The following is a 10052-nucleotide window of genomic DNA, read 5'->3' as shown; positions in this document are numbered from 1 at the left end:
CTTTTTATATATTCTGAAAAGAATACTAATATTTGTTGTGAAATTTCTTTGAAATATGTATCCCTTAGCCCTTATAATTTAATGAAGAGTCTCAAAAATGCATATAAATAATACACTTGGTATAGCAATTATTGTACAACAAAAGAAGTATTAAATGGTTAGGAAATAATAATTGATGTGGTGGCTCCACATGCCAAGTAAGAAAACGTAATATAAGGTAAAATATATATGTGTAGGTTATTAGGTTGAAACATTAAAATATTCCATTAAATTCTGGACTCTGTGATTTAGTCATGTTTATTTACTAGACTAAGTCAAAACAAAGCTAATAAAAGTGGACAATGCTATTTACTTCTCTCTTATTTCATACTTACCCAACATCATGTTTTTGAACTGAAATTGGCTTTTTGCTATGTGGGATCATCAAAAGTTCATGGAAAATACATATCATGAGAAAACTATACATGGATTTCGGAATCTTAAAAAATTGCACCACACTGCACAAGTCTTTAAATGTTTTTATTAGTTTATTTATTGCAGAACAGGGAGCTGGAGAAACAGCAAGCTCCCCTCCATTCATTTACTCCCTCCCCCAAATGCCTACAATAGCTCCAGGGCTGGCCAGGCCAAAACATGCAGCTCAGAATTCAATCTAGCTCTCCAATGTTGGGGGATGGTACCCCAAATACTTGAACAATTTGTTGCTGTCTCCCATGGTGCACATTGCAGGAAATTGGAATCAGGAGCAGAGCTGTTAATATGCAGTGATTTGTAAGCAAATTTTATTTTTTCATTTAACAATTTCTACATTGGTAGTGATACAATTTTATCATATCTAATACTTAGTCCACATTTAAATTGTCTCAAGTATTTCTGAATATCCTATCCGGATACTTTGTTCAATCAAGTATCTCTATTTCATTTGGTTGTTAATGTCCCTTATAAGAATGCTGCACTTTCCCCCCATTGTCGCTATCTTTTTTTTTTTTTTTTCTTTAAGTTTTTTTTTTTTTTTTTTTTTTTCTTTTTGACAGGCAGAGTGGACAGTGAGAGAGAGAGAGACAGAGAGAAAGGTCTTCCTTTGCCGTTGGTTCACCCTCCAATGGCCGCCGCGGTAGCGCGCTGCGGCCGGCGCACCGCGCTGTTCCGATGGCAGGAGCCAGGTGCTTCTCCTGGTCTCCCATGGGGTGCAGGGCCCAAACACTTGGGCCATCCTCCACTGCACTCCCTGGCCACAGCAGAGAGCTGGCCTGGAAGAGGGGCAACCGGGACAGGATCGGTGCCCCGACCGGGACTAGAACCCGGTGTGCCGGCGCCGCAAGGCGGAGGATTAGCCTGTTGAGCCACGGCGCCGGCTATTGTCGCTATCTTGTTAAATATAAAAACAAAGAATCTGAACCAATGTACCTACAATTTGTCCCATGAATAAAGTTTGTTAAAAATTTAACATACAAGGATAATCATCTGGTCTACCTTTTATCTTAAGTATGCCTGCATCCCACATTGGTGTACCTGAGTTAGATTCCTGGCTAAGACTCTTGGCTGCAGCTTCTTACTAACAGAGACTCTGGGAAGAAGTGGTGATAGCTTAGGTAACTGGGTTCCTGCTACCCATGTGGGAGATATGGATTCAGTTTCCAGCTTCCAGCTTCCACTTGAGCCCAGCCCTGACTAGCATTTTGGGAGTGAATCGGAAGATGGAGCGCGCTCGCTCTCTCTCTTTTTCTCTGTGTATGTACATGTGTGTCTTTCTGTGTGCCTGTCTGCCTCTCAAATAATTTTTAAAAATATCTAAATTAACAGAATAAAAATTTAAATGATAAACACCTTCCTTATCCACCCCCTTGGTCTCTACACCCCTATCCTTCCCCCAGGAGGTATACCCATCTCTAATTTCTTGTATCATTTCAGAAAAACAAGTGGGAGCTATAAATCCATTCAAAATATATACATCACATTGTCATAATCTTCCCTTTAAAAATAAAATCAGTAACTAAATACTTGACATTTTCCATGTCACTTAGCTCTTTTTTTTTTTTTTAAGATTTATTTTATTTATTTGAAAGAGTTACAGAGAGGGATAGAGACATAGAGAGATCTTCCAACTGCTGGTTTACTCTCCAGATGGCCGCAACAGCTGGAGCTGCGCTGATCCAAAGCCAGGATCCAGGAGCTTTTTCCGGGTCTCCCACGCAAGTGCAGGGACCCAAGGACTTGGGCTGTCTTCTACTGCTATCCCAGGCCACAGCAGAGAGCTGGATAGAAAGAGGAGCAGCCAGGACAAGAACTGGCACCCACATGGGATGCTGGCACTTCAGGCCAGGGCATTAACCCACTGCACCACAGTGCAGGCCCTGTCACTAAGCTCTTTTAATGGCTACAAAGTTCATTATACCATTATTTTTCTGTCCCCTCTCCATTGTTGCCAGTCTCTGCTATTACAAGCAATGTTACAGTTTCACAAATATCTTTGCCTTCCTATAACATTGTATCTGTGGAATTGGTTTCTGATTATATCAAAAAATAGAAATGCTGAATCCATGTGACAACACTTTAAAATGTTTTATAATATAGCCAAATTGGTCTAAAAAAACCTGTTACTAGTTTATGCTTCTGCCAACAATATAGAAAAGTACTTGTTTCTCCACACTCTTGCCAAAGCAAGTTATTAGCAATCTTTGACATTGTTGCAAATCTTAAGGGTGCAAAATGTTGTCACCTCACTGTTTTTATTTGCATTTATTTGATTAATCACATTTGAGCAACTTTTCTATATTTACTGAGTTTTATTTTTGAAAATTATGATTTTTTGGTGTTATTTTTGATCCAATGATATGTGCCCAATTTTAAGGTTGGTGTTAATTACCCTTTCAAAGGTGGCATACTTACTACCAATGGTATTTAAAATATTTTTAGTTGCTGCACGGAATATTTTTATTTATTTATTTTTTATTTATTTTCATGTGGACTTGAAAAATTGACACTTTTATATTTTCAATATAAAATTTCCATTTAAAATACACTTAAATTTGAAATGGATAACTTACAATACATGAAATAAAAATAAATTAAATATTTATCATTCTGTGTGTGACTGGATTTTGGTATATACCAGATTAATTTATGTATTATTCTTGAAATAAAATGTGCCCTAAGCAGAAAATAAGACTATTTATTATAGTTTACTCTAACCATACAAAATAGAACCACAAACTAGCAGTAGAGTAGACAAGTACAAAATGGACAGGTGCTCAAATTCAACAAATGAGCTTTACCCAGAACCAAGAAAAAAAAAATTTCACTTCCAAATATACACACACAAACACATACACGTGCACACACACACACGCACACAATACATAAGGCTTTTAGTAGTGTAGCCACAATGCTATTATCATCATCAACAATGTTAAAAGGTGACAATTCTTTGATACCAGTTTTCCCAGCACCTTTAATATTCCAACGGTCTTAAAAACAACGTCCTTTTCAATTGTATTCAAAATTTACCAACAAAAATTGTCTACACTTTGGAGATAATATAACTGGAGAAAAGTACTATAATTTTATTTTCTATAAGGCCTAATTGAATAAGAGTTTCAGAGACTTAAAATTGCACTCTTACAACATGTCCTTTTTAAAATTAGGCAGTTTCTGGAGCCAGCGTTGTGGCATAATAGGCCAGTATCCTTTATGGGTGCCGATTCAAGATCTGTTTACTATGCTTCCAATCCAGTTCCCCGCTAATGCACCTAGGAGAGCAGCGGAAGATGGCTAAAGTGCTTGCACCCCTTCACCAATGTGGGAGACCCAGAAGAAGCTCTGGGCTCCTGGCTTTGGACTGACTTGGCTCTGTCCTTTGCAGCCATTTGAGGAGTGAACCTGCAGATAGAAGATCTCCCTTTCTTTCTGTTTCTCCCTCTTTCTCTGTACCTCTGCCTTTAAAAAAATAAAAAATAAATCTAAAAAAAAATTAAGCTGTTTCCACAAAAAATGGCAGGCTACATATTGACAAAACTCAGAGTAAAAATTAAAGTTGGAAAAAATAAAAACTAAAAAAATGAAGAAGTGGGATGGTTTTGCAATAAAGCATTAGTACAAATAAAGGGAAGAAAAGTGTACCTGGGCACTGTGTACTAGTTGTAAATGGTAGTTTTCCTTTTACAAAATCAAAATAAATGTAATAAATTGCTTTTGTTTTCTAAAGCTGTGAAATGCTAAGAATTAATAAAAGGTAGAAGTCAGAAGGTAAGCTCTTCAAATTTTATGATAGAAACTAACTAAGCTAATTTATTTAATATAGCAGAAATTGAAGCAATCAATAAATCTTTCTGAAAGCAGGTGAAAGAAAGATAGGAAACAAAAAAAATTATTGGGGTCTGAAAATGGAAGAACTAAAAATATAAGGAAACTTAATCACATGAAGTTAATGATTCACTAATGGGTGTTTTGAGTATATGCCAATTTCTTTTGCCTTCACACAATGGAATAAAAATATGTCAATAAAATGATAATGAATAGACAAATAAATGCATCTATCTGTATGCATGTATCTGTTTATAGAAATGTATATTTGCATAGCAAAAGGCTCTCCCCTAAAGCCTTGCACAATTCCTCCTAGATGTGTATGCCTCAGAACTCCTCATTTTCATAGACTCAGCCTTTTTAGTGTCCATCTATTTTTTTATTTATTTTATTTATTTTTTTTGACAGGCAGAGTGGACAGTGAGAGAGAAATAGAGAGAAAGGTCTTCCTTTGCCGTTGGTTCTCCCTCTAATGGCCGCCGTGACTGGCGTGCTGTGGCCAGCGCACCACGCTGATCCTAAGGCAGGAGCCAGGTGCTTCTTCCTGGTCTCCCACGTGGGTGCAGGGCCCAAGCACTTGGGCCATCCTCCACTGCACTCCTGGGCCACAGCAGAGAGCTGGCCTGGAAGAGGGGCAACAGGGACAGAATCTGGCGCCACGACCGGAACTAGAATCCTGTGTGCTGGTGCCACAGGTGGAGGATTAGCCTATTGAGCTGCGGCACTGGCCGTGCCCATCTATTATTACCTTTGTGTAATCCTTAGATGGCTGCCCCTCACATTTAGCAGAATATCAAAATATTCCTTTCAACTGCATATTCTTCTTAAGTTAAAAATCAATGCTTCCATTTCCAAAGAGAGCACCTCTGCAATGTTTCAGTACTCTTAATAATTGACATCTCATGCCTTATCCAAACTCCAGTCTATGAGCACAAATGCAATTTGTTAGCTACATCACAAATGGATATATTTCAACAGATATCAAGTAAGAATGCAATTGTCCACTGATTATTTCTAATAAATTCCCAGGTTTCTTATTTTGTATCTGTCAATACACTTCAAGAAAAGATAATAGTTCCAACCCTTCTAAAGCAAAACAGTGATAAGTCCATAGTTTGTAGCTAAGACTTAATACATCCACCTGGACTGAGATGCATAAAAGAGAGAATAATTTTAGTTGACACATGACTTCATTTTTTATGGTCTGTTTTCCTATCTGATGGAGCAAAATACCCTGAGTATTTATTAAACATAAATGCATCATGTATCATTATACTAATTAACAGAGAAAGCTAATTTTCAAATGAAAGAATCTTCCACAATAGACAGATTTAAAAAAATTAAGCAATCTACATTCATTCATGATTTCAATAATTCTTGTCATTGTAAAAATCAAAAGAAAAATAAGAAAAGAAGGAGGAAGGAGGAAGGGGGCATGGGCAGGAGGGAGTAGAGGGTGTGAAGTATCACATTCTTAAATCTGTATATATGAAATGCATGAAATTTGTTCACATTACAAAAATAAAAAATAAAAAAATAAAAAAGTATTTCAGTACTTCTGAGTGATATTAGTTTTCACTCTAATAATATAAAAACCTGGCATCTTTATTGATATTCATTATTTCCTTCATGAGGCAAATAGTAAGTGTGGACTGACATACTTTTAGCAGAAAAATTGCTACTTTTCTAAATACACAAATAGAAATTACATTTTATTTATTACTACACTATTCATTTTGTAAGAGGTCACTACTATTTATTTCATTTTCCCAAAACTCTATTTAGTTAAATAACATAAAAATGATACTATTTTGCCAGGATCTAATATAAATAGAAAAATGCCTATAGGGAGTTATTTTATACAGAAATCATAAACCATAATCAATTTAAATTAAAACTTTTCTTTGGAATGTACAGTCTATTCCTTTCTTTGTTCTTAGTTTTTAAACAATCATTCTTTGTCGAGAGAGGGGTCTTATAGCCAACACATTTTCATTGTCTCATTTTCTCTCACACAATTCTGAAGTATTTCACATTGTGCCTTAAATGTAATGTTCTGGGTGAGTTTCATTTCATTGTCCACATGAATGTTATTCAGTCCTATCCTAGTTCTATTTCATTTCCGTGGAAGATATTGAATTTTAAAGTTGTCTTTTATAAAAGTTGTGCTCCTAACACAAATGAAACAAAGTTGGAGCTACAAAACTGAAAATTAGAGGACATGTAGCCAGGTAAAAAAGAAATAGGTGAGAACTATAGGGTCAGTGTTGTCGATATTACATACCTTGTGGCCACTGTATGCACAAATTAGGCTGCTTTTGCAGGCAACTCATACTCAAGGTCTCAATCACAAAAGGTGAAGTATATTTCATATTTTAGATTCCTTTGATGGCAGGCATCTCACCTGACATCCAGCTTCATTGTGAGCAATAAGAGCTAAAGTACCAAATTTTCTTTGGCATTTTCAGACCTCATTGTTATTATTCTATGCTTCTGTAGTCGGTCAAAAATCTGGTATCAATAGTAACAAACCTCATGGGTTCATTTAGCCATTAAATCAAATCTAGCTAATAGGTTGGAATCAAAGGTAGGCTTCTCTGCCCTCTGGTGGATGCTCTAAGAAAGACCTGCAATTTGCAACAGGAAAAACTTGGGCAACCATCTCTCCACAGAGACAATAATGGGAACAGGCTAGCATACTCCAAGTCACATTCACGAGAGCCATAGAAACCACGTGGGAGACCACGGTGCCCCATCTCGTTAAAAAGCATAAGAAACATTACAAGAAAGCAAGAAGGAAAAAGTTGCTGTGTTAACCCTCACCCAGCTCCAACGAGTGTGGTTCAGAGAAACACCTGCTTCGGAGAAGAAAAATAATCCTGGTGTGAAGCTCATTATGAAAAATTTCAGTTGAACGGAGCCCTCTAACCCCAGACCCCATGCCCAAACCTGTGAAGTGAATATTTGAAGCATCTATACCTATGTGGTCCTTGTCACTCATCTCCTAATCCCTTGCTGAAATGAAACTCCAGTCTTATGGAAAAGTCAGGAGAAGGAGCTTAGTGCTGTATGTTGGAGCTCAGAGCCTGGCCTACCTTGCTGAAATACATCACCTGATGATGCCCAAAGACAACTACCATCCAGTCAGTGCTTATAGACCAAGCCTCTAGACTTGAATAGCATCAGGCAGATGCTCCCAAAGATGAGACTTACCTTGGTGTATGTCACTGCCAGTCTCCGGTGGGCCAGGTGAACCCCACATGTACTTTTGCTACTGCAGGAACCAGATATGAACAGCCTAGGACCAGTCTGGATGGAGAGAGGGCTGCCTTAATCTCGACCCTCCAATTTTCAGCAGAGGGCAAGAGGCCATGGGACCATCAATTGGGACTCAAGTCTGGGCTGGTGAAACTGACACAAGGAAGATCCTAACAGGATTCTTACACAAGGCAAGTGAATACAGACAGGGTCTCTGAACTTGCCCCAGTGTCAAGCAGAGACCTGCACCTTGGTGAGATAGACTTGCTTTGGCAATATCACCATTTGTCTAGTATTGCCTCCTTTAACCTTTGACAGAAAGCGAGGAATCACAGGACTCTTTTGGGACTCAGCACTAGTCTGATAAAACTCATCATTGAGTAGATTCTAACAGTCCCTATACCCAAGTCAGTGCCTGCAGATAACATCTGGACATGCTCCTGTGCCTATTAGCATTCCTTGGTCCCAACTGAACAGTCATTTATTCCAGCCAGCATCATCAGTGGCTGATAATTGCAGCTTAATACATTGAGTTCACCTTAGAAGATAGGTTCTAGGACAGTTAGCTTTGGTGCTACCTCCAGCTAGCTCTGGTGTTGGTGGGTTGAGGACTCCTGTGTGATCTCACATTGCGATATTTGTGGACACAGAACAGAGAGTTTGAACCTATCACAGGCCCAGAAATGGCTTGTATGCTTGGAATATACCTTTTTAGGCACTTCCCCAGTTCATATTGTGCAACATATTAACTGAAGGCTTGGGAAAAATTTGAATTTGGGGAGTATCATAAGACTGAATCACTGAAAACATATCAATGGTAGAGCTGTACAGTACACAAGCATATTCAGATAATTCTAATGTTAAAACATCGTATATAAACCATTTATACCTTTGCTGTGAAGACTTAAAATATGATGATCACTATGTAAAAATGTTCAGAGACAGGAGATGGCATTGGCACACAGCAGAATAAGTCTCCTCTTACAATGCCAGCATCCCATATTAGAGTGTTGGTTTAAGGCCCAGATTCTCTGTTTCTGATCCAGCTTCCTGGTTAAGACCTTGGGAAGTCAGCAGAAGATAGTCCAAGTGCTTGGGTTCCTGGCACCCATGTGGGAGGTGAGGATTAATTTCCTGGCTCCTGACTTTGGAGGCCTTGCCCAGCATGGCTTTTGTGGACATTTGGGGAGTGAAAGAGAAGATGGGGCCGGTGCCACAGCTCAATAAGCTAATTCTCCACCTAGCGGCGCCGGCACACCGGGTTCTAGTCCCGGTCGGGGCGCCGGATTCTATCCCGGTTGCCCCTCTTCCAGGCCAGCTCTCTGCTATGGCCCGGGAAGGCAGTGGAGGATGGCCCAAGTGCTTGGGCCCTGCACCCGCATGGGAGACCAGGGGAAGCACCTGGCTCCTGCCTTCGGATCAGTGCTATGCGCTGGCTGCAGCAGCCATTGGAGGGTGAACCAACGGCAAAAAGGAAGACCTTTCTCTCTGTCTCTCTCTCTCACTGTCCACTCTGCCTGTCAAAAAAATAAATTAAAAAAAAATTTTTAAAAATAAAAAAAAGAGCAGATGGAAGATTCTCTCTCTCTCTCTCTCTCTCTCTCTCTCTCTCTCTCTCTCGTGCGCACACGCGTACACACACACACACTGCCTTTCAGACAAATAAATACATATTTAAGAAAATATGATATGGGGCCGGGGCCGTGGCTCACTTGGTTAATCCTCTGCTTGGGTGCCGGCATCCCATATGGGTGCTGGGTTCTAGTCCCAGTTGTTCCACTTCCAGTCCAGCTCTCTGCTGTGGCCTGGGAGTGCAGTGGAGGATGGCCCAAGTGCTTGGCCCCTGCACCCTCATGGGAGACCAGGAAGAAGCACCTGGCTCCTGGTTTCAGATCAGTGCAGCGCCGGCCTTAGCGGCCATTTGGTAAGTGATCCAACGGAAGGAAGACCTTTCTCTCTCTCTCACTGTCTATAACTCTACCTGTTAAATAAAAAAAAAGAAAAGAAAAAAATAGAAAATATGATAAAATATTCAGAGGTGGATAATATTGAAAGAAGTCAAATATAAGATAAAAAATTCAAAATGTGGGCTGGTGCCGCAGCTCATTTGGCTAATACTCCACCTGTGGCGCCAGCACTCTGGGTTCTAGTCCTGGTTGGGGCACCGGATTTTGTCCCGGTTGCTCCTCTTCCAGTCCAGCTCTCTGCTGTGGCCCATGAGGGCAGTGGAGGATGGCCCAAGTGCTTGGGCCCTGTACCCACCTGGGGGACCAGGAAGAAACACCTGGCTCCTGGCTTTGGATGGGCACAGCGCCGGCCGTAGTGGCCATTTGGGGGGTGAACCAACAGAAGGAAGACCTTTCTCTCTGTCTCTCTCACTGTCTAACTCTGCCTGTCAAAAAAAAAAAATTCAAAATGTGAAGAGAAATGGAGCACGGACATGGAGTTATTAGAAATTTTATCTAATTTTTTGTTTTTTTTCTCTCTAATTA

Source organism: Lepus europaeus, chromosome 2 (genome assembly GCF_033115175.1).
Source record: "Lepus europaeus isolate LE1 chromosome 2, mLepTim1.pri, whole genome shotgun sequence".
NCBI lineage: Eukaryota > Metazoa > Chordata > Mammalia > Lagomorpha > Leporidae > Lepus > Lepus europaeus.
Note: the sequence above shows the minus strand (reverse complement) of the source record.